The sequence below is a fragment of the Gopherus flavomarginatus genome, chromosome 10, assembly GCF_025201925.1.
Source record: "Gopherus flavomarginatus isolate rGopFla2 chromosome 10, rGopFla2.mat.asm, whole genome shotgun sequence".
Lineage (NCBI taxonomy): Eukaryota > Metazoa > Chordata > Testudines > Testudinidae > Gopherus > Gopherus flavomarginatus.
The window spans coordinates 46,465,625-46,490,954 of NC_066626.1; the positions used below are offsets into that span (position 1 = coordinate 46,465,625).

General features: G+C 43.7%; 1 protein-coding gene across 5 annotated transcripts in view; it reads right to left on the reverse strand.

Moving 5' to 3' along the window:
- CSRNP3 (cysteine and serine rich nuclear protein 3) overlaps positions 1 to 25,330 on the reverse strand; it is a 162,819-nt gene that overhangs the window by 56,094 nt on the left and 81,395 nt on the right. Inside the window, exon 1 of one of the 5 annotated variants that reach the window (XM_050916857.1) lies at positions 10,799 to 11,019. The exons of 3 other annotated variants lie outside the window; for them this stretch is intronic. The gene's annotated coding sequence lies outside the window, so the exon portion shown is untranslated. Of the gene's footprint in view, positions 1 to 8,883; positions 8,971 to 10,798; positions 11,020 to 25,330 lie in introns of those variants that run through there. One more of the 5 variants, XM_050916858.1, reaches the window with a different exon arrangement.

A 25,330-nucleotide genomic window follows, 5' to 3' on the forward strand; every position in this document is an offset into this window, starting at 1 on the left:
ACTGTCCAAACCCAGTCATAGATTTATTCATAGATCCAGTCAAAGATGTATTTTCGTCATTTCTGGTTTAAATTGAGATCCCTTCCCTTTATAACTCACTTATCCTCCGCCATTCCCAAGTCAAGGGTCGTATATACTGACCCAATAGCATATCTTGAAAACTAGAGCCAAATCAACAATTTTAAGCATCATTTTCATTCTCAGTGACCCAGAATTAGTAAAGTTGGACTACATTTATTTCAGAAGCATTTTGGCTGTACAGCAGTGTTATTATTTACCTCTGAATCTGAGAAAAGTTATTTTTCTAACTAGAGCTTACCATATTAAACAGCAATTAGTAAAAAGATATTTAAGTGAATGAGGTTAGTTTGTCCTCAGAGGGTGAATCCAATAAAAACTATTCATAATGGAAAAGATAATTTTTAAAGTCTACTGGAAGATCATGAGTTATTATTTTAATAATAGGTTCAAAATTTAAAAGTGGCTTTATGTGCACAAGTTTTCATGCCCAAATCAAAGACAATATACAACCAACATGTAATATTCCAACTCACAGTTTTATCGTCAACCCAAAATGTTCAAGAATCATGAGTCCAGACCCCAAAAAATCATGAGTGGCTTAAAAATAGAAGGTTTTAAAATAAATAAATGTTGAGTTCTTTTTATCTGCCTTCTGTTTTTTTTCAGTTTTTAGGGTGCACTTACTTCGCATGTTCAAACTTTTCTCTGCAACCACAAAGGCTGAAAAGTTATTTTTTAAACAAACGCTGTGAGTTTCATGCAATAGCATAATTTCATTGGCTCAGGCTTTAAGAAAAAGACTGAAAATCACAAGAGTTAACAATAATGGGTTTATCTGAAACTATTACTGAAAATAAGCCTCCCCTTGTGTATTAAAAATATGTTTAGCGACTCTTCTAACTATACAAAAATCACCAGCACAATTTAAGTTTCAAATTAAAAAAACCATTTTATCAGCTACCGTAAGGTTTCAAATGGCAGCATAATGAATTGTTATATTTAGTGACTACAGCCTCTTGAGTTGATGTGGGCTAAGGGACTCAGATTAATGAGATGACCCTCAGGTTTCAGGGGTAAGATGTAGTCTGTGCATCTCCTTTAATATCCAATGACTGCCAGAAAAGTTACGGTATAGAAAGGAGAGTAAAATTCCCATTTTGACATGCAACTGCATGTACAAACAGGGGTATTTGCCATATGCAAAGTTAGAGACCAGGATGAGATTAACTTAGAAGTACCATAGACCCAAATTGCTTTGAACGTGAATGTTGAGCAGATACTCCTTGTTGCAATAAAGAGCAAAATCTTACATTTGTAGCTCAAATGAGCTGGCAGCTCGAAAATAAAAAAGTCTTACAATCCTTTTCACTTTGTTTTAAAACTCAAAGCTGAAAACCTTTTCAGAGGGCTTACAGAGGAGGCTCAGTTTGAATAAGAAGTGTGCATTCACCCAATTCCTAAAAGACAGTGTTTTCACCAGAGATGAATAGAAACTAAACAGCTAACCCATTTCCTACTGTGCTAGCTGACTTATAACTGCCTTATGACCGTCCAACATCATCTTATTCAGAGGACTCTGCTGGGACAAAATTAATTATCTACACCATGTCATGGTGAAAAGCATTACTGTGGAAGTATGTACAGTAGCCTTGGAAGGATTAGGTATTTTATTGGTAAATGTCAGTAAACATTGATTTCACTGTACATACATAGGTAAAAAAAAATCCATTGATAACAGCTGAAATTTAGACATGCAAAGTAAGAAAAATGCTGCTTGAGAAGTTCAGAGTTGATTTACGGATATTTACTTTATACGTTCTGACTTGTGATGTTGACAATTTGTGTTTTAGTGGTTATAAAACTAACTTTTTGAATCTTAATCTCTGCTGTTATTAAATAATTGTCTGACTTCTTTTGTCTCACCCCCCCTCATAATTTCCCAAAACTGAGAAAATTTAAATTGATAAAAAAATTAAAATGCTTAAAATGCTTAATTTTGTGCAACTATGCAAATTTAAATAAAATAAAAAGCTTAAAAATAATATTTGTTGAAATTATGAAAAATAAAATTCTGTCATGCCTAGTTATAGAAGCTGTACTTTAAAGTTTCTCACTAGATATTTTGTTCATATTTATTTTTCTGTATTTTCTCTCTCGAATTCCCATGTCAATTTTATCTTTAAAGGGCTCAACTTTTGTCATGCATGTTAGATAGTCTAATTTTCATGTTTCATTTTGCTTTTACAAAGAAAGATCTATGACAAAAAATGTGATTCCCATACGTGAGTAATGTGTTTGTGGGAGGATGTGATGATAAGCAGTTGAATCAACTTAACTGAAACCACAAAGTTAAACCCTGGGCTGATTTGGAAGTTAATAACCAGCAGGAGCTCCGCAATGATTCTGGCAACACAAAAGAGCACATGAATGGAATTTCTGTGAGAACTTTAATTTCCCAAGGAGTCACCAGATTCCCCCATCTCCCAAGAAAATATTTTGAAAATACAGAGGGTTACTTTTAGATTATAGAGATCAGCTGTCAAACCTCACATTGGAAAGGGTATCATTATTTTTGTCATTCACATTAATGAAGTGAAAAAGATTTAAAAAAAGAAATTGGCACAAGACAAAGCTTACTGCTTTGACTTCCTTTTATTATAGTCCACGATTTTTTTCCTTTTCACCATGACTTTCAAGTAATTGTTCTTTGAAAGTCTGCCATGACTAAAATTTCTCTGTGGATGTGAAAAATAAAAAACAATTATTTCTATTTTTTCTTTACTTGTAAAGAAATGAAATTTGCTAAGAAGCGCTATCCCACAGCCAAAGAAACTAAAAATGTTTGCAAACAATCAAAAAACTGTTTTTTAAAAATATTCGTGTTGTTTTAAAAACTTAGCACTATTTATTTCTAAAAAGAAAATTAATCTAAAATAATTGTCTAAAAACCACAGAACCGAAACCAGATATGTTACGCTTTGAAAACTGCCTCTCCTATTAAAGGAATAATCTCTTCCCACAGAGAAACCCATAGCTGGGCCAGCAAGAACCCACAGAGCTTCCAAGTAGTAAGGTTACACAGTGGGTAATATGTACAGGCTCCCGAATCCCAAGGATCCTGGGGATCTGCTCAAAAATGCAACCCCAGTCCCATGCTGAACTAGGCAACAATATGGAGGCTGGGGCCCACTGTGCTACTCTTCTGGCCCCTTTTTTTCCCCCAATAACCAGGGCCGGCTCTACCTATTTTGCTGCCCCAAGTGGCGAAGGGAAAAAAAAAAGCTGCTGCTGTCATGCTGCCAACAAGGGAAACGGAGGAGGAACTGCCGCCATCATGGGAACTGCCGGAGGAGCTGCCGCCGGTGTGCTGTCGAAAGCTGCTGCAGTGCCGCTCTAAAACCGCCCAGGAAGCCGCCCTTTCCCGTTTGCCGCACCAGGCACATGCTTGCTAGGCTGGTGCCTAGAGCTGGCCCTGCCAATAAGACAACACATTTTCTGTCTCCCTCTTTGCTGTGTGGTAGCAGAGGCAATGAAGCCTAGTGGGAAGTTCCTGCTGCTTCAATTGGGTAGTACTTTAAGAAGCAACAGCTCTCAATCAGATTTCCACAGTCGATACTCTGGAACTAGTATTCCCTATTTCACACCAGCCAGTAAGAATGATTGACTCCCTAGCTTCTCTGCTTGGGGGAAGAGACTACAATCGAGCCCCAAATTATGTCAAGAAACCTAGTTAAAAAGTTTATTAAAAGATTTGTGAAACTTAGCTAAACAAGTTGAGTATCTTTTGATGGTACATCCAAATTCCCCTTGTAGATGCCCTCTAACTTACATTTTGGGCATGTTTCATCACAAATTTTATGCTGACCCTGATTTATTTGCTTCTCTTTTTCTTTTTGCACTGTTTCCTTGTGTAAAATCGGTATGAAGTGATAGGAAAGAGAGAAGCAGACACATTGGAATTACAGCTTTCTTTTGAGGGTAAGAGTTGTGGGAAGAGATGCAGGGAAGAATTACATCCAAGCCTGGAGTAAGAAATTAATGGTTATTTTCCAGAGTTTTCTTTTTTTTTAATTATTCACATTAATCATAGCTCTCATTAGTATGATACAGCTATTTTAGGGGAATGTGACTTTAAGAGCATCCCAAGTGCCAGAGATTCACTGGTGTCAGGTAGTGAGTTTCAACTGGCCTGACTAGTTCATTGTACCCCAATTCACTTAGGTCATAATCTGTACCTAATAAGCATCACGCAAGGTATCATTGGAAAAACAATACAGAACAGCTTCCATATGAGGACTGATTACAAAAAGACTGGGACTGTTCAGCTTGGAAAAGAGAAGGCTAAGGGGGAATATGATAGAGGTCTATAAAATTATGAATAGTATGGAGAAAGTGAATAAGGAAGTGTTGTTTACCCCTCCACATAACACATGAACCAGGGGTCACCTAATGAAAAAAATAGGCAGCAAGTTTAAAACTAACATAAGGAAGTGCTTCCTCACACAACACACAGTGAACCTGCAGAACTCCTTGCCAGAGGTTACTGTAAAGTCCAAAAGTATAACAGGACTGAAAAAAGAATTAGATAAAGTCACGGAGGATAGATCCATCAATGGCTATTAGTCAAGATGGTCAGGGAAGCAATACTATGCTTTGGGTACCTCTAGAAGCTGGGACTGGACAACAGGGGAATGCATCATCTAATGAAGTGCCCTGTTCTGTTCACTCCCATGGAAGCATCTGGCACCGGGCATTGGTCTAACTCGGTATGGTCATTCTTATGTGTTTGAACCAGACATGTCTGGGGAGTGGGTAAACAGTTTTTTTCCAGACAAAGGAAAGGCTGATGCCTTCATCCTGGTGCAATCACAGACAACTGGCAATCACAGTCAAGAGGAGATTCATTGACATACTGGAGGCTGCAGAGGCAAATCAGTTTGCGTTACAGAAAGCAACAGCAGGGAAGAAGCCAGCATGGAACTATCTCCATCAGACTCCATGGCACCTTGCCTCACAACTGCCACTGGACTTTGAGAATACATTTCAAAAGTTCATAAAACAGGGGCAGAGAACCCCAAGTTATCTTTCACCTAACATGACAAAGGAACTGAGCACTTCGGACTTTGTGGGAGATCCTGATCACAGCAGGGGTCAGACATCTTGGTCAAAGGAAATGTGGTAAAAATCTTACCTTGACCCAATACTGTAGTTTTGTTAAGTCTTAGTCACGAGGAAGTTTGTCACTTTCATATGTTTGTAACCATTTCTGACTTCACCCCTTTTACCTGAACTCACTTAAAATCTCTTTTTGATGAAGTAAACTTATTTTACTTTTACTCTAAATCAACCCAGTGCTGTGTTTAACTTGAAGTGATTATTTCCAGTTAAAACAACAAGCTGCTGTGCTTTTATCTCCTTAAAGAAGCAATTGACTGTATTACTTCTCTAAATGTTCCAGGAGAGTGCTGGACATTTCAGGACAGATGGTTTGGGGAAATTCAGGACTGGGAGTATGTTGGGGTCACTTGGCTAGTAATAACCAAAGCTGGTGGAGACCAGAGTGCGGCGATGGTGTAACAAACAGGCTGCTGGAATCAGATTTGCTAAATCTAGGTTGCTCAACACAGACACTCAATGTATGCTTGTCTGCTAGCTGGGAGCCTCCACACAAGGAGCTACAGCAGCAGAGCATTTTAAGGCATGCAAGACAAGTGGTGATACAATCTCTCACAGATGTGGGTTGAACCCTAAAATATGAAAGGGAGCAGGAGAAATAAAAGCCACATTATTTTTGCTGGATCCATTTTAACCTGGTAAATCATTTTTGCTATTTGTATATTCTTGTAAATAGGTCATTTTTATCTTCTAGCTATATTCAACCATTCTTCAGAACCAAGAGCAACATAGCAGAAGTGAGATAACAATAATCTAAACTCACTTAGTAAGACTGTTCAAATGGAAACAAAATTGTAAAGATTTTATGGTGTTCCGTGATATTTTGCTGTGAGGATGGCCCAATTTGTCTCATCTTTGTAACTGGTTCAGAGCGATGACAAAGATAGACAGCTGACAGACAACGAGACAATTTATCTTTCAAAAAGCTTTACCAGTCTCACAAAAGATTACACCTGTCTCACTTCAGCATGATCTGCCATCTGTTCCTTTAAAGAGATAAGTGCTTAAACTTCAAGGTTCAGTTGTTTGAAGTATCTTTTGAGAACATATAAGAGTTTTATACACAGCAAATTCATTTACTGCTTTGTTAAGTAAAACATGTCCCTTTTTCAGGGGGTGAGCCTTCCAACAAGTAGGGACATTCTCCAATAAATATTATTGCAAACAAAGTGTATTTAAAAATGGAATTATGATGCCTTTTAAAATTTGGCTTTAAGCCTCTGAATTAATCATTAAACTGTAAATTATTTTTGATTAATCCATCTATCTGACCAAATAAGACAGATAGTTCTAAACAATGGTGGTTTTCTCCTTTTGTTAAATAAACCAGGTCAAATTTCTTGAGGCATTGGACAAGATTAGATTATTTTCTTGGTTTATGAATACCCAGTTTAAAACATTCTGGGCCAGATTCTGATCTTGTGCACATTGGTGTACATCCTGAATAAAACCACTGATTTTAAACGGTAATTGTGATTAGAATCAAACCTCAGTATTCACACTGATGTACTATGGTGAACAAAATATTGTATTCTATCATGATTTTTTAAAAATCTAGTCACAGTATAAAACAAAAACAGAAAAACATCTGTAATCAGTTCTTTCATTTTCTAAACTAACATCCAGAGTAGGAATAAAAGACTCAGTCTATTAGAACATACAAGCACAACAATTTCTTTAGATTGTATCCAAAGGAAGACTGTTCTGCATCTGTTTCCATATATATAAAGGCGACACATACCCAAATGTTATGATTTCATTAGAACTACGGGGACGCTGTTCTACAGCGATGCTCCTCTTGTAATTTTAGAAGCACTTAAATGTATGGGTGTATGTTTACTGTAAGTACTTAACAACCTCATAAATCTAATCTTAAAATGTATCAGGTTTGTTCTACACAAATATGGTAATTATATGGCTAGACATAGCTTTATTTTTTCCTGTTACTTATGTGCAACAAATTCTTTCAATCTTGTACAATAAAATTTGCCAGTGAACAGGGCAGATAACACTCCTATTTGTTCATAAGTATTATGCTTCATATAAAGTGATGGTTGAACATACACAGTATATTTTGAGATAGTTCTTTAGAGCATTTTTTCTCATTCAGTTCTGCTCATTAAAATATATGCACTCCTCCCAAAGATTATTCGAAATGTAAGATGTAGTACAAAAGAGAAAGGCATTTCAGGGCCTGATCCTGCATGGATTCCAAATTGGCTTTGATAGGCGCTCCAGATGTAGATGCTGGGATTTACAAAGACACCTCAGGGACTCAGGTTCCCAACTTCCACTGAAATTTAATGGGAGTTGGGCATCTACCTTCCTAAAGCATCTTAGAAGATCCCAGTGAAAATGCTTGCAGGATTGGGTTCTAAATGATGTATAGCACATATATTTTGATACTGCAAGGTGCTGATTACTCTGGTCCTGATCCAGAAAAGCACTTAAACACAGGAGTTTCCTGGGTCAGGGCCAGACTGATAAACACTTTACAGGATGTGGCACATATTAAGTAAAAATTAGTCAGATATTTTATGAAAAGTTACATTTCAGGCAGAATTTTCCTCACTTTACTCAGGCAAGTAGATTCTAATCTTGCAGTGCTTACTCATATAACCATCCTAGGCAAGTAGATTCTAATCTTGCAGTGCTTACTCATATACCATCCTAGGCTAGGACCACGGAATAAGGACTACTTGTATGGCTACAGTTTACAAGACAAGAAAGACTTTACCCGAATCCCACTGAAGCTGACTGAGTCAGGACCACAGGATTTGGCTCTAAATGTTCTGTTAGCATACCACACAAATTTAACCATGAGAGTTCACCTATTTTTAATCAAAGCAAACATATCAGAGCTCAAAAATAAATTAAAAATAATTTTAAGTTTAATATGTAAAGATGAAAACAAGGTCTCTGCCCAGAGAATAAATAAATGGTTATCAGGAAACCACTAACATTCTTTCAAAGTTAAAAAGGGGTTCACTAATAAGGTAGACAGTATAACATAAATAAAACGGCATTTATCTCTACATTGTATAATTAAAAGCAATATACATATCAGACAGAAAACTCTTTCCAAAATTAACATGTTTGTCTAAGGAAATTTTTAAGTTAAAAAAATCTGATTTTATATGAAGCAAAAGAAAACCATGATTTCTTTGACAACTTCACAGCATCTGCACTTAAATTCAATCAATAATAATGATGTATACAAGAGTATTCTATATTTTCAAAGAAATACCAAGAAATTAGAATTTTTTTTCCTAATTTAAAAACAAACAATAAGGTATTAAAAAATTCCTGCTAAGGAGAACCATTCAGAGGTACTTTGATTTATTTGTCTTCTAAATAAAAAACTGCACATCCAGTTAAGGAATGGTTTTCCCTCCCCCGCTCACCCAAGAGGTTCAAAAGGTAAAGAAGTATTTTATACATGATTAAAGACCATTAAATCAAATTAGAGTGTATTACATTTAACATTTTTAGACTTTGTTTTTCAAATTAGGAGAAAAACAGCATATATTTAAGGCAAGAAAGTACAAGTATTTCACCTGAAAGCAGCACAGCAGAATTACAACTCCAAAGCCAAAGCAACAAATGCAAACCAATTAAAACTTTAAAAAAAACTTCATGTAGGAATCAAAGCAAATAATGCAGAACACATAATCTTTCAACCCATACCTGTAGACAGTGTACTACAATTGTTGCAGAAAAGCTGTAAGAACTTCCTAACACAGAAAACAAAGAGTGTGCTTCATTTTATAGCAGCTACAGACTACTGCAGTATCCAGTACATTTTTTTCAGTCAACTGTTACAGCCTTCCACCAGTCCCATGACCTTTGAACTCATTTCTCCCCCCTCTGCAGTTAAAGCTACTGTGCTTGTCTCATTTACATAAGGCTGGTGAAGGCCTGCCAGCAACAAAAAGGGAATGCTGGGTAAGAAATTGTAGAGCTGCAGTTCACCCCGAATACCTGAATCACTGGAGAGCTGAAGGGTGGGGGTGGGGAGGAGATGGTGGAGAGAAAAAGCTATTGCCACTAAATACTGATATGTCAGAAGCATATCTCCTATTGTGATTATTAGGAGGCAGATATTTTAATTCAAGTATATTAAACACCCACCAAAAAACAAAATCAGTCTGCAGCAGCTAGTTTCCAAGGTGACCAGAACAGTCAAATAAATACATGTAGAAGGCTGATATACAATTCTCAGCAACTGCCCTCTGCTTTTTAAATATAGCTCACTAGATGCTTTATTTTAAAAAAGGATCTATTTCAATATTGTATTTAGAAATTCATGAGTTTAATGCATACTCACCTTGATTCAGATGCCTCGATATGAATTAGCATCAGTTACAGATACAATAGTAAAACTGTATTAATATAAGGAGGCAATATGTAGAATTATTTACATTTATTGATCATTAGTATAATAAATAATCAGCAATAAAATGACTGCTAATCCTCCCAAATATAAATCACAATCAAATACTGTGCAAAACTGTGGATGCATGAATATTAAGTATTTTAAATGTTTAAACCATTTAAGATGTTATTTTTAGAAATACATATTTCAGTTTAAATCATTACAATTATATCAAAGAAAGTAAAAATGCTGATCTGGCTTTAGGAAGAGATTCAATGTTTTATTTTCTACTTTTCCTTCTCTTCCTACAGACAGCATCCTCCCTATTCAAACATTCAACTTCCCTATTGCTGAAACACTCTCTAAAAATTAGCAATTCAAATTCTTTCAGATTTGCCAGTATACGCATCTTGTGTCTTTTAAAGTGCTGGAGCAATGAGAAAAACGCTAGCGTAAAATCATTTAAAAACAAAGAAGTTTTAATAAGACTAATCTCTAGACCACTAATGTGTCAGAGAAACTCTATATCTATACTGTATATTAATGTGATTATAGGCCATTAGGATCATTGGGACTATTTTTTAAAATAAAAAGTACATCAACTATATGAATTACTAACTGAAATTAATACCTGTTTGAAAAATACAAAGTAAAATATAATCCATCTTGTTAACACTGTCAGAATTTGTTGAATGCAGTTTCATAATGAATCATTCATGTGTGTATATGTACTTATATTTCTAAAAGAACCATTTTCAAGATACTCCAGAAAAAACAATGTGAAAAATCTAAGTTCATTGTAATTTATGTTCCAAAATTAATCATTTTTAAAATAAAAATAAATAACAGTGATGCAACACATTTCCTATCAAGAAAACATTGAGCTTGAAGACATAAGAATAATGGATGTTGCTATTTAATATTTTATATTTCTATACCGGCAACAGATCCATTTTAGCATTAATTTTATTTCTTACCGACTATTCAGTTTTTCATAAATAAATGAAGTCTGATGTGGAGTTATAGTAAAAATATTTGTAGAACAAATCTGATTATAGTACTTATCCAATTTATTTAGCTAGATATCAGAATGATGTGCATCACTCAAGCCACACCTTTCCAAAAGCAAAATATATATATATATATTTTTTTTAAAAAAAGCAAAAGCCAAAGCACTGATTAAATTCAAAATACAGAAGTATTTTAATAATCTATAAAATAACTGACCTGTTCAAATTGTTGTTTTTCCAATCCATGCACTCTTTTTATTAATTAGGAACCAAAATAGATTGATCATCATTTTATAACGTGTGACATATTCACTGTCTTTCTACTTCCATCAGGATCTTCTTAAATTTCCCAGCACTGTGTTTTATTGCTGGTACCATATGCTTTATTGTTCAGCGACAAGAGCTTCACTCTGCACAAAGACTCATTACCTACTGCTTGCTGAGCAGCTTCAGTCTCACTGAGGCTGCCTATATGATCACATGGGAGTTTTGTCTGAGAAAGCCAGGCATGCTACTGATTTCACTATCTATGGATATTTTTATCAGCTGAGGTCTACTGTGAGGAAGGAATAACAAATTATAAAGCTGCTTTAACTCATTAAGGCAGCAAAAATTATGGAAATCCTCTCACAACCTTTTTTTTTTCCATTACAGAAAAAGTGGAATTCAGGAGTTTTTAAAAGTGAATTATAATTTTTGTGGTTCTAGTCTTGCACTATGTTATGGCTCATATAACATACATTTCTATTAATGTTCTAAAGAGATACTATTCCCTGTTAACTGTTATTTTATCAAAACACTTTAATAAACATTTAGGCTGCCAATATTTATCCGTTTATGGAGACCAGAGCTACTGAATGATTATTTTCCCTCAAAGGAATCATCATAATTCAAACTTGTGTCACCAATCAAGGGCCTGATCTGGCAACCCTTACTCATGCAACTAGTCTGAATGATTTCAAATAGGACTATTCAGGTGAGTAAGAATTTAAGTAATGTTTTCAGAATCAGGCCCTGAACCTAAATGATAACTTGTACTCTACCATGAAGATTTTAATCTACTTTTTATGATGATATCCAGTTACTGTATTTTAGTTATAATTATACAAAGAAATAAAATCAATTTATTTGTATTTGTTAACTTCCTTTGCCATTCACCTAAGGCATTTTACATGAGGCTGATAATTATATTTTAAAAAAATAATGAAAGCACATACATAAAAAAGGATACACGGTTAATGACTATTCTTTACATGGGTTAAGAATTATCTTATCATTTAAAATTTTAACATAGTACTGGTGATAACAGAACTCCTATTTCCCTGAAAACTAGTAACTCATAAATAATTAATCATGACATTTACAGTGCAGAGGTACAGGTTTCTATAAAAAGTAGTTAATTAACTCTAGAATTATTTATTGTACTTTGAGTAAACAGGAATGCTGTTTATTCATTAACAATCTACAAATGAAAAATACCCACTTGTTATCCTTTTCAATAACTCCCTCTTTAGAATACATAATTATCAGCTTGTTGCTCATTAAGGACCCAATCCTGTCTTACTGAACTCAATGGAAGTTTTGTGATGTACTTCTGTGGCAATAGGATTGGACCCTATGAACACTGAGAACTATGGATCTGATCCTCCTGCCACTCAAGTCAATGAAGTCAATGGTGAAGCTCCCACTGACTTCTGGCATCAGAAACAAGCTCATCCTGCGACAAACACAAACCTGAAGTAATACAACCAACGGGCAGTCTCTGTTTGTGAGTTATAATGAAAACTCAATCAGAATAACGTTTAAAGACGCAAATAAAATAACCTAGCTATCTAGTTTAACAAAAAGCTTCCACATACAGAAATTTTACTACCAAACTGATTAGCAGTTTGAAAGATAAGATTTGCTGGGATATGACCCAAATTTACTCACGACTAAAAGATTAATCTGGTGATAAATTATCCAGATTCTAAACATTTATTTTCTTTAAACTCAGAATTCCATTGTCAGCAATTTTTTTTTAAATGCCACCATTCTGATATGGTCACACAATATACCTAAAGACAGTAGCTGAGCAGATGGCTCATGGCCAAGGACCCTTCAAGAGCTGTTAAGCAGGAAACACTATAGCTGTATACATTAATAAGTAGAAATGAAGGCAGACTAGACAGGTTACTAACAAACAGCTGGTTTAGCTACAGCTATGCCTATTTTTCCCCCTGCTAATACAATTGATGATGTCATGATGCTAGTGTAGAGAGAAATAAACAAAAGGCAGACATTTTTGCTGCTGCAGCAAAACAGGAAAACAGAAAAATAAAAAGGTTTACCACATGGAGAAAAACAATAAGAAAGCAAGAAAAAGGAAAGTTATTGTCACATTTCCTGGGGACCATTACACAAAATGGAAAATAAAAAAAAATTAAAGAAAACTAACAGGAGGTTAGAGCAAAAATTATTAAGAAACAAACAGTTAAATAGTTTAACACGAAAATTTTGGTTCTGCAAAGAGACAATAGCAGCAAGCTGTCTTAACACCACACAAAATACGTAATATCAGTCAACCTTTCTTGTCACGTTCCAAAAAAATGTTTTATCCCTTTATGCTCAACGCTGGGATTTCTCAAAAGGTTAAATTACAATCAAGATGCTAAAAATTCTCCCACCCATAGTAAAAATATATGAGATGGGCAGGACCATCCTTAGGATTTATGGGGCCATATGCAGTATTAAACTGGTGCCCGCAGACCCCCAGAACACACCCCACCCCCATTGCTGACACATACCGAGCTTCATAGGCAGCAGACGCTGTGGCAACCCAGACTCGCAGCCTGAGGGGGAGGGCACAGGCAGCAAAAGGATACCAAGCTGCCCGGCGGCGGCAAGTCACAGTTCCATACGGAGACCCCCGTACCCTCTCTCCCTCAAGCAGAATGTGCTGCGCTGGCACATTCGGCTCTGTGAATATGGCCCCTGACTAAGGAGACCTCAGCATATGCTGGGTGTGTGGGAACCAACTCACTTTTACCTGCTGTCCCAGTGGTGCCCCAAATTTCTGGGGACCCTGCGCAGCCACGTATGCTGCGTATGCCTAAGGATGGCCCTGGAGACGGGGCTAGGAAAGAGAAAGAGAAAGCCTCCGTGAAGGCCCCCTCTTGGTTCCTGATCATTCCATTGGAGAAGTGGAGTCCGGGCCCTCACAGTAGGCATTGTGGGGGACACCAAACGATTCATCAGGAGGTTAGAGCTATCAGAATAGAGAACCTGCATTGGCTTTGGAGTCCTGGCATCCCTTGTCACTCCATGGTAGCACAAGCTCCAGTTAGGGTTGCCAACTTTCTGACTGCAGAAAACCAAACACCCTTGCCACACACCCTGCACCGAGGCCTCACCCCTGCCCCATCCCTTCTCCGAGGTCCCGCCTTGCTCACTCCATCCCTCTCCCTCTGTCCCTCACTCTCTTCCAGCCTCATTCACGTGCTCAATTTCAGCGGGCTGTGGCAGGGGTTTGGGTACAGGAGGGCACCTTCACCTGCATTTTTCATTTTGTCTTTAACTTTTGAAAATACATTTTCCCCACATTGTCCTTTCCTATCTGGCACAGACTGATTTTCCCAAGCTGGTTCTAGCAGAACATAAGCCAACATTGATTTTTGTTTACTTCTTTGTTTAGTTTGTGTATTGGCATAACTGATTGGAGTACTGTTTGTTCCTTAAATGCTGCTGGAGGAAGCACAGAGTAGAGGTGATGTCCTATGTTGTGGTGTAGGGGACAAAAATGGAGTAGCAGTTGCTTCCATGACTGCATAATCTAGGCCAGATTTTAGGGAGACCATGTGACATTGTTTAAACAGCATAGTGTCAGGACCAGGATGTGGGCAACCTGAACCTAATGATTGGATCAGGGGTGGTCAGACCTCGTGGTCAGAGTCAGAGTCTCTGTGCTGGGGTCAGAGCCAGAATCAGAATCTAGTGATCCAGCAAGAGTCGGGTCTGGAGCAGCAGCCAGCCAGGAAATCTCTTAGTTGCTCAGACCACTTTCTGTGCCTTCTTCTGGTTTAAATAATATGGACGTGCCAATCGACAGGGCCAGTCATCATCCCCAGTCAGGATCCTGGTGGTTTGTGTTAGCCCCTCACTTTCCGTAGTTCTGGATGAGCAGGCCAGAGGTGGCCAGAGTATGGAGGGCTGCTTAAGAACCTGCAGGGCCTGGATTTGAGATCCATGAGCCCTTACACATAGATTAGAAAGATTCATCCCTATACCAGTGCTAGCTCTGGGACAGAAGGGAGGCAGTTTACACCTTCCTTTTCAGATGCTGCCAGAGACTGGTGCAGCCCCTGGCACAGGTTAGCACTTTTCTAACTTGTGCCCCTGCTGCAGTGGCCTCTTTGGGTCATTGCAGTGGCACAGAATTGTTGGACCATAGGCTCTGGCCACTGTTAGTCCTGCTCTTGACACTGCCTTGACATGTATCTAGTGCCAGAGCCTCTTGCAGGGGATCATGGACCCAGCAGAGTTGCCTCTGTGCCTCTCGCAAAGATCTCCTGCACCAGGGATGACTTCACTAAAGGGTCCTGTAGCCCCTTTGTACTGCTTATAGGGCTGGCTCCAAGCAAAAAACAAAAAACAAAAAAAACACCTGTGGGGTGGCTGGAGCCAGGGTGCAATGGAGTGCGCGCACCGGCTAGCAGGGGGGAGGGGGAGGGAGCGGGGGGGAGAGAGAGAGAGAGAAAGGGGACGGCCAGGGCTTCCTTCAGCCAGGGTGCTCACCACTTGGCCCCTCCTGCCGCGCCACCTGCCAGAAGGGCTCCGCACTGCTCCGGTCAGCGGGGAGGGAAGGATGCGGGCTGCCGGGCTTGCTGCAGACCTGGCACTGGCTAGGGCAGACGGAGTGCGCAGCCGGCTCCCAGCAGGGCGCTTCCCTCCTCCGCGCCACTGCCCCCTACAGGGTGGCCAGAGCGGTGAACAAAAAAAAAAGAGAAGGAAAAAAAGGGAGCCATGCCAGCCTAGGATTGAACGGAATGCCGCCCCTTTGAATCTACTGCCCCAAGCACAAGCTTGCTTGGCTGGTACCTGGAGCCAGCCTTGCTGTTTATCTGGTCATAGAGCTCTCCAGGCTGTGTTCAGACACCTATGAAAGATAGAGAAATACACATTGTCTTAACAAAGAATCTTTCAATATATTCATCATAACTGCGCTGCCTCTTGTCTACCATGAAGGACACTGCAGAGACTACCGGAATGTTAACTTGCTTAGTGACAGAGTAGAGACTGACAATAGGCCCAAAAAACCAATAACTATGTAACGATATTAATTGAATTAAACATTAAAAATAAGTTATGCACTATCACACAGTTTCTTTTGTTGTGGTTTATACTGTGATTCCTGAATACAACAAAATTTTAATTATATCTACTTATCTAAAAGGGTGTGCTATTTCTTACCTCAGATCAATTCAGGTATCATAAATCAAAATGAAACTGCTCTTCCCGCCAGACTGATTTCTGAGAGACAAATGTAAAGGGAGATAAGAACTGTGCACCATAATCCAGCATCCTGCAGGAGAAGCTATATGAGCTTGAAGAGCTAGCATACTCAGACAATGAACAGATACTTTTCTGTAAGCACACTTTCTGTTTTCTCTCACATGCTTCCTAAACACAGGTGATTAGACTAAAAGAATAGTGCATATTAGCTATGTGGCAGGTGTACTATTGTACTGAGTGACATGGAGTAGGTGACAAAGAAGCTACTAACTGCTGCAGCATCAGATAATAAAATTAGTTACTGTACTTAAATGAATTAACAAATTCTGACTGTAATGTGACCAGGAGAAAAAATGTGGAGGTTTATGACTTCTCCAGTCATTATGCAATCACCTGAACAGACCATGTCTAAAAATTACATAAATGAGGCATGAAGGAGATAAAAGGTACAACCACATTCACCCCCTCAGAGCCAGCCTTCATGAAATGTCCAGAATCTCAATGGAGCATGGTGTCTGTTTACAAGGGATCATGTTAGTTTTGTTTTAAAGATAAGATGTTGTTTTGTTTAAAAAGAGACTTTGAAAAAAGCCAAATACATTTAAAACAGGGGCTGCCTGACACATCCCTGTATCCACTTCATAAGCCAGCTCCATGCTCCAGCTAGTTTCCATGACAGCTCAGATATCAGAGTATAATGCAAGCTGGGGCATCATTCAGAGCTACACAGCAGGGATGGACATTGCAGGACCTAAAAGGAGGAAATATAAAGGCAGTTTTCAGTTAATAATGTACTGATGGCCCCCTCTTAGCCTGGCTACTGAACACATCTTGTTCACCAAATGCCATCCATCTCTTTCAGATCACAGCATCAAAACTCATTTCAGCTATGAATCATTCTTATAAAGAGTTCCTCTCCAATGATCTCTCTGCAACCTTTCTTTCTCGAACCGCTGTCCTGTGTTTTGTCTTGTTTGTATTAGATTATAATTCCTCTCAACAGGAACCATGCATAATTCTATGTTCCTTAAAGTACACTGGACATTCATGGGGAAATAGAAATGAAACTTCAGTTCAGTATGCACTATTTTATATTTATTTATTTTAATCATTAAGACCTTTTTCTTCAATGTTTTTCCTTTATTTTTTAAACCAATTTCTTCTGTTTGTGTAGTTATCTTTTCTGTATCACTGGTTCCAATTTTAGTTCTAGACTTTTAATTTTTATACAGAATACCTGATCGCTACAGATTACTAACAGATGTTCATTTATTATTATGTTTTTTAAAGTCATGTAGCTTTATTCTTCTAGTACAGTGTAAAAGAATTTCATATATATATGTACACAAACACACACACACAGAGTATAAGTTTTAAACAATTTAATACTGTACACAGCGATGATGATTATGAAGCTTGGTTGAGGTGGTGGAGTCAGAGGGTGGGATATTTCCCAGGGAATGCCTTATGGCTAAATGATGAACTAGCACTCTGCTAAGATCTCAAGGGTTAACACATTGTCATTAATGTAGCCTCACACTCTACACACATGGTGGTAGGAGACACAGCATGGCAGAGAGAGACAAAGACACACATGGTGGGTGGGGTGATTGAGGGACAGAGACACACACCATGTATGTGTGTGAGAGAGAGAGAGAGATAAGCATTGCCCCTTTAAGTACACTGACCCCACTCTAAGTACACTGCCTTTTTAAGTAGCTCAGCAAGTTGAGACAGCAGCTGCTGCCAGCAAGCTCCCTCCATCCTGAACCCTGTTGTGTGTCCCCTCTACCCCCCGCCGTAGAGATGGGGAGGAGGAGCAGTGGGAGGGAGGCACCCTGACATTAGCACCCATCTTTCCCCCCCTCCCCTTGCACAGCAAGCAGGAGGTTCTCGGGAACAGCTCCAGGGCAGAGGGCAGGAGCAGCACAGGGCACTGGGGGGGGGAGGGACAGCTGTACTGTTCGGCAATTGATAGCGTGCTGGGCAGCTGCCGCACAGGGAACTTAGGGGAGCTGACAGGGGCGCTGCTGATCCACCCTAGTTCCAAGTCCCCACACACTAGCTCCAACAGTCTGCTATTCCAGAGAATCCCGCAAGTAGTGGACGAAGTGCTGTACTAGCAAGCGGCGGCCAAACAACGTTATAATCGAACATTGCGCAACTTTAAATGAGTATGTCCTCTAATAGATCAGCAACATAACAATGAAACAATGTTAACGACAACGTTAAGTGAGGAATTACTGTATTTCTTTGGGTTTTTTACAGTGCAAATACTTGCACTTGCAAATACTTAGAAATAAATATAAAGTGAGCACTGTACAGTTTGTATTCTGTATTGTAATTGAAATCAATATATTTGAAAATGTAGAAAACATCCAAAAAGATTTAATATAAAATAAATATATGGAGATATACCTATCTCATAGAACTGGAAGGGACCCCGAAAGGTCATTGAGTCCAGCCCCCTGCCTTCACTAGCAGGACCAAGTACTGATTTTTGCCCCAGATCCCCAACTGGCCCTGTCAAGGATTTAACAGTATGATTAACTGCGATTTTTTTAATCGCTTGACTGCCCTAGAAATGACAGACAAATCTATATTGGTTCTAATCTCACACCACAGTAAACCAGAAGGAAATCCTTTGACATCAATGGAGTTACATGGGTAAAAAAGACGGTTACTCACCTTTGTAACTGTTGTTCTTCGAGATGTGTTGCTCACATCCATTCCAGTTAGGTGCGCGCCGCGCGTGCACGTTCGTCGGAAACTTTTTACCCTAGCAACTCCAGTGGGCCGGCAGGTCGCCTCCTGGAGTGGCGCCGCCATGGCGCTCAATATATATCCCTGCCGGCCCACCCGCTCCTCAGTTCCTTCTTGCCGGCTACTCCGACAGTGGGGAAGGAGGGCGGGTGTGGAATGGATGTGAGCAACACATCTCGAAGAACAACAGTTACAAAGGTGAGTAACCGTCTTTTCTTCTTCGAGTGATTGCTCACATCCATTCCAGTTAGGTGAATCCCAAGCCATACCTAGGCGGTGGGGTCGGAGTGAGAAGTCGCGGCATGGAGCACTGCAGATCCGAAGGCCGCGTCCTCTCTTGACTGCTGGACCAGGGCGTAGTGGGAAGCAAAGGTGTGGACCGATGACCAGGTCGCCGCCCGACAGATTTCCTGGATGGGCACACGGGCGAGGAAAGCCAGCGACGACGCCTGCGCCCTGGTAGAATGCGCAGTCACCCGGCCCGTAGGGACGTGGGCCAAGTCATAGCAGGTCCTGATACAGGACGTTACCCATGAGGATAACCTCTGGGAGGAGATAGGAAGCCCCTTCATGCGGTCCGCTACCGCCACGAAAAGCTGGGGGGATTTGCGGAAGGGCTTGGTCCTCTCCACATAGAACGCGAGAGCCCTACGGACATCAAGCGAGTGGAGCTGCTGCTCCCTGCCTGAGGAGTGAGGTTTCGGGAAAAAAACCGGAAGGAATATCTCTTGGTTGATGTGGAAGGACGAGACTACCTTGGGGAGAAAGGCAGGGTGTGGCCTCAGCTGCACCTTATCTTTGTGGAAGACTGTATACGGGGGGTCTACCACAAGAGCCCGGAGTTCAGACACCCGCCTAGCTGAGGTGATAGCTACTAAAAAGGCAGTCTTCCAAGAGAGGTAAAGCAGGGAGCAAGTAGCTAACGGCTCAAAGGGGGGCCCCATGAGCCGAGACAACACCAGGTTAAGATCCCAGGTTGGAGCAGGGAGTCGGACGTTAGGGTATAAACGTTCCAGCCCCTTAAGGAATCTAGACACCGTCGGGTGAGAAAAAACAGAGCGACCATCCCCACCCGGGTGAAAGGTGGAGATAGCTGCCAGGTGGACCCGCAACGACGATATCGCCAGACCCTGTTGTTTGAGGGACCAAACGTAGTCTAAGATATTGGCCACCAAAACTTCCATAGGGCGGAGATCTCTCTCCACGCACCAACAGGAGAAACGCTTCCACTTGGCCGAGTATGTCGCTCTCGTGGAAGGCTTCCTGCTGCCCAAAAGCACCTCCCTCACCGGTGTGGAGCAGCGCAGTTCAGAGCCGGTCAGCCACGCAGGAACCACGCCGCTAGGTGCAGCGACTGCAGGTCCGGGTGACAGAGAGTCCCGTGCTCCTGGGTAATCAGGTCCGGGTGAAGGGGCAGGGGGACTGGGTCGGCTATGGCCAGGTCCAGCAGCATGGGGTACCAATGCTGCCTGGGCCACGCCGGGGCTACCATGATCACGCGAGCCCTGTCCCTGCGCACCTTCAGAAGGACCTTGTGAACTAGAGGAAACGGGGGAAACGCGTAGTACAAGTGGGTCGTCCACGGAATAAGGAAGGCATCCGCTATCGACCCGGGCTCCCTGCCCTGAAAGGAGCAGAACGCCTGGCACTTCTTGTTCCCCCCAGACGCGAAGAGGTCCACACGGGGATAACCCCACCTCTGGAAGATGGAGAGAGCGACGTCCGGGCGAAGGGACCACTCGTGCGATAGGAAGGATCTGCTCAAGCGATCCGCCAGCGTGTTCCGTACTCCGGGGAGGAAGGAAGCCGTGAGGTGAATGGAATGGGCTACACAAAAGTCCCAGAGTCGCATCGCCTCGTGACACAGGGGAGAGGATCTGGTGCCGCCCTGCTTGTTGATATAGTACATGGTCATCGTGTTGTCGGTAAACACCGCGACACAACGACCTCGAAGCTGGTGGCAGAACGTTTGACAAGCAAGGCGGACCGCTCTCAACTCCCGCATGTTGATGTGCAACCTCACCTCCTGCGGGGACCACAGGCCCTGCGTTCTCAGGGTTCCCAGGTGGGGCCCCCAGCCGAGATCTGAGGCATCCGTTGTCAGGGACACCGAGGGCTGAGGTGGGTGGAAAGGGAGCCCCGCACACACTACGGACTGGTCTAGCCACCAGTCGAGAGAATCTAACACCCCTTGGGGGATCGTGATCAGCATGTCTAGCGGCTGCCTTGCCGGCCAGTAATGTTCGATGAGCCACAACTGGAGGGGCCTCATGCGGAGCCGAGCATAACCGGTCACAAACGTGCATGCTGCCATGTGGCCTAACAGGGTTAGACATGTCCGCACTGATGTCAAGGGGGCTGCCCGCAGTCGTTGAACGATCGCCGACAATGCCTGGAACCTCGGCAACGGCAGAAGAGCCCTGGCCACGGTGGCGTCCAGGACGGCCCCGATGAACTCCACCCTCTGCGTGGGGATCAGGGTGGACTTGTCCATGTTGATCAAGAGGCCCAAAGTAGCAAACAGGCCGGTGATCACGCGGACATGGCTGCAAATTTGCAGTTCCGACGTGCCCCGAATTAACCAATCGTCTAGGTAAGGGAACACGTGGATACGACTGCGCCGAAGATGTGCCACAACAACTGCCATGCATTTTGTAAATACCCTCGGGGCCGTAGAAAGGCCAAATGGGAGGACTGCAAATTGGTAGTGAAGGGGGCCCACCACGAAACGAAGGAAACGTCTGTGGTGTGGCCAAATGGCAAAGTGAAAATAAGCGTCCTGCATGTCGAGGGTGGCGTACCAGTCTCCCGGATCCAGGGATGGGATAATGGTCCCCAGGGATACCATGCGGAACTTCAACTTCACCAGGTATTTGTTGAGCTCTCGCAGGTCGAGGATAGGCCTGAGGCCTCCCTTGGCCTTGAGGATCAGAAAGTAACGGGAATAAAACCCCTTGCCTTTCTCGTTTTCCGGAACCGCCTCTATAGCTCCTTTGCTGAGGAGCGCCTGTACCTCCTGCCGAAGGAATTGCTCGTGAGAGGGGTCCCTGAAGAGGGACGAGGAAGGGGGGCGGGAAGGAGGAAACGATATAAACTGCAGGCGGTATCCTGTTTGCACCGTGCGTAAGACCCAGCGGTCCGATGTTATTTGGGTCCACGCCGGGAGGAAAAACGAAAGGCGGTTGGAAAACGGGGGGGAAGGATCCGTGGGGGAAACTGTTACTGCGCCCTCGGGCGCACCTTCAAAATGAAGGCTTGGGTCCAGGCGGGGGCTTAGAGGAGCCTTGATTCTGCCCCCCTTGGTTCCCCGAATGCCTGCGCCTTCCATTCCTGCCACGGCGCCTATTAAGGTCCTGCCGTTGGCGGAACTGGGGATATGGCCTGCGCTGCTGTTGCTGCTGTGGCCGGAAGGGTCTGCGCTGCGTTCCCGGTGTGTGCATCCCGAGGGAGCGCATAATGACCCGATTGTCCTTTAGACTCTTAAGTCTGGGGGCTGTATTCTCCGAAAACAGGCCCTGGCCTTCGAACGGGAGGTCCTGGATGGTATGTTGGAGCTCCGGAGGAAGGCCAGAGACCTGCAGCCAGGAGATACGGCGCATCGTTACCCCCGAAGCGAGGGTGCGGGCAGCCGAGTCTGCAGCGTCCAAAGAAGCTTGCAATGATGTACGCGCAACCTTCTTGCCCTCATCTAGGATGGCTGCAAATTCTTGGCGGGCGTCTTGCGGCAGCAGCTCTTTAAATTTGTCCGCTGCCACCCATGAGTTGAAAGCGTACCTGCTGAGCAGGGCTTGTTGGTTCGAAACCCTGAGCTGCAGCGCCCCAGCCGAGTATACTTTGCGTCCAAGGAGGTCCATACGCCTGGCCTCCCTGGATTTGGGGGCTGGAGCTTCCTGCCCATGACGCTCTCTGTCATTTACCGACTGTACCACCAGGGAACACGGTGTCGGGTGGATATGGAGGTACTCATAGCCTTTAGAGGGGGCCATGTACTTCCTCTCGACGCCCCTCGCCGTAGGGGGGATGGAGGCCGGTGACTGCCAGATAGTATTGGCGTTGGCCTGGATCGTCCTTATGAAGGGTAGGGCGACCCTGGTGGGAGCATCCGACGAGAGGATGGTGACAATCGGATCCTCGATCTCCGAGACCTCCTCGGCTTGTAGGCTCAGATTCTGAGCTACTCGCCTAAGGAGGTCTTGGTGCGCCCTGAGATCCAGCGGGGGGGGGGGCTACTGGAGGAGGTGCCAGCCACCGCTTCATCAGGGGAGGAGGATGAGGAGACCCCCGGCAAGAAAGTGTCCAATGGGGGGTCCCCCTCGGCCCTCGCCTCTGTCTCAGGAGCCAGAGCGGAGTCTTGCTGCTTGGACCCTTCCTCTCCATCCGGGGAGGGAGGGGGGCGAGACAACGAGGCTTCCGGCACCCTGTGCTCCGCCGTCGCAGGCCTAGCAGGAAGCTGTTGGGGGCCCTGGGCTTGATGGTATGCCCATGGGGTCCAAAACCCCCACTGCTGCGGGCCTTGGTCTTGTTGTGGCGGGTCTGAAAAGAGCGCCGCCTGCCGGTCGGTGCCCAGCGCATACCCGCTGTCCGTTTGCGAAGAGACCGACGGCTGCCTAGAAGGCCACGGCGGGGCCGACCCTGGCTGGTAAGGGTCTGCGCGGGTCGGCAGCGACGATCTTCTCGGTGCCGGGGATCGGTACCGGGAGTCATAGCGGTGCCGGGATCGGGACCGGGACCGGGTTCTGTCTCGGTGCCGGGATCTGGACCGGTACCGGCCGCCGCTTCGGTGCCGGGATCGGGACCGGGACCTGCCACCGACGCGGTGCCGGGAGGTCGACCGGGACCGGGACCTGCCACCAGCTCGGTGCCGGGAGGTCGACCGGTGCGGCGAGTGACGGCGGGACTGGCTCCTGGAGTCACGGTGCCGGTATCGGCGGCTGGAGTCAGACCGCGACCGTCTGGAGGTCGATCGGTGCCGCGAGTGCGACCGGTACCGCCGAGGGGAGCGGTGCCGGGACTGCGAGCGGCGATGAGATCTTGACCTGCCGTGACATCGGGACCTGGACCGCGAGCGCGAGTCCCAAGACGGTGCCGACATCATGGGCTTGCCTCTAGATGCGACCCGCACCGGAGGTACCGGGGGTGGCAGCTGAGTAGGCTCTGTCAAGGCAATAAGGTCCCGTACCGAGGCGAAGGTCTCCGGCGTGGATGGGACCAATATCTCAACCCCAGATCTTATGGGGGAGCTTGGCGGCACCGGACTCGACGGACCCGCCGGGCCCGGAGTCGACGGTGCCGGCGGCGCCGCGGCCGATGTTGAGGCCGGGCGCTCCAGTCGGGTCTGCCTGGCTGGAGTAGCAGACGCTGACGGTCTTGGTTCTGCACCCGGTGCCGGAGAAGGTCGGTGCCGGGGAGTCTTTCCGGTGCCGGTGCGATCCGGTGCCGGCGCCGAGATCACGGCCTGCGAAGCCGCCGGGTCAAGTGCCGCCTCCATAAGGAGAGTCCGGAGTCTTTGGTCTCTCTCCTTTTTTGTCCTGGGCTTAAAAGCCTTGCAGATGCGGCACCTGTCCGATCTGTGCGATTCCCCCAGGCACTTCAGGCACGCGTCGTGGGGGTCGCTGGTAGGCACAGGCTTCTTACAGGCCGCACACTGCTTAAAGCCCGGCGAACCAGGCATGAGCCCGGTGCCGGGTGCCGGGAAGGGCTACAGCCCCCGGCGAACAACTATTTACAACCTATTTACACTTAATTACTTACTAACTAAACTTAACGATCTAACTAACAACTATAACAATAACGAGAGATAACAAGGAGAGCTAGGGATGTGGAGGACAGCTATGCCGCGCTCCACAGTTCCAACGACCGACACGGCGGTAAGAAGGAACTGAGGAGCGGGTGGGCCGGCAGGGATATATATTGAGCGCCATGGCGGCGCCACTCCAGGGGGCGACCTGCCGGCCCACTGGAGTTGCGAGGGTAAAAAGTTTCCGACGAACGTGCACGCGCGGCGCGCACACCTAACTGGAATGGATGTGAGCAATCACTCGAAGAAGAACTGGTGCTAGTGGAATCAGGTCCACAGTCTCCATATCACAGACCCTTATTCCCAATAGGATTTTTTGAAAGTTGCTTCCCTCTATCTCTGGCATCAGCAGCTGTACTGTAACCATTGTTAACATTATAACATGATCTCCTTACTTCCAGATGATCACAATATAGTTAAAGTAGGAAACACCTCCGATTTTTGTGAGAGGATACAAACTCCTTCCACCAAAGAAAAAATCTTTCCTCAGCATTCATGTGAATTTGTGTCCATCTCTATCACATGCCCAAGCACAAAAGTCTAAATACAGATAAATATAAAGCGACATGCATAAAGGTAGAGTGGAATAACAGTGTAGACTTAATGTTACACACCAAGGCATTCGTTTACTGAAGAGTTCTAGTAATAATGCAAGCAAATTGTCGACACACTTTTGTATTACAAAGTACACAACGCGTG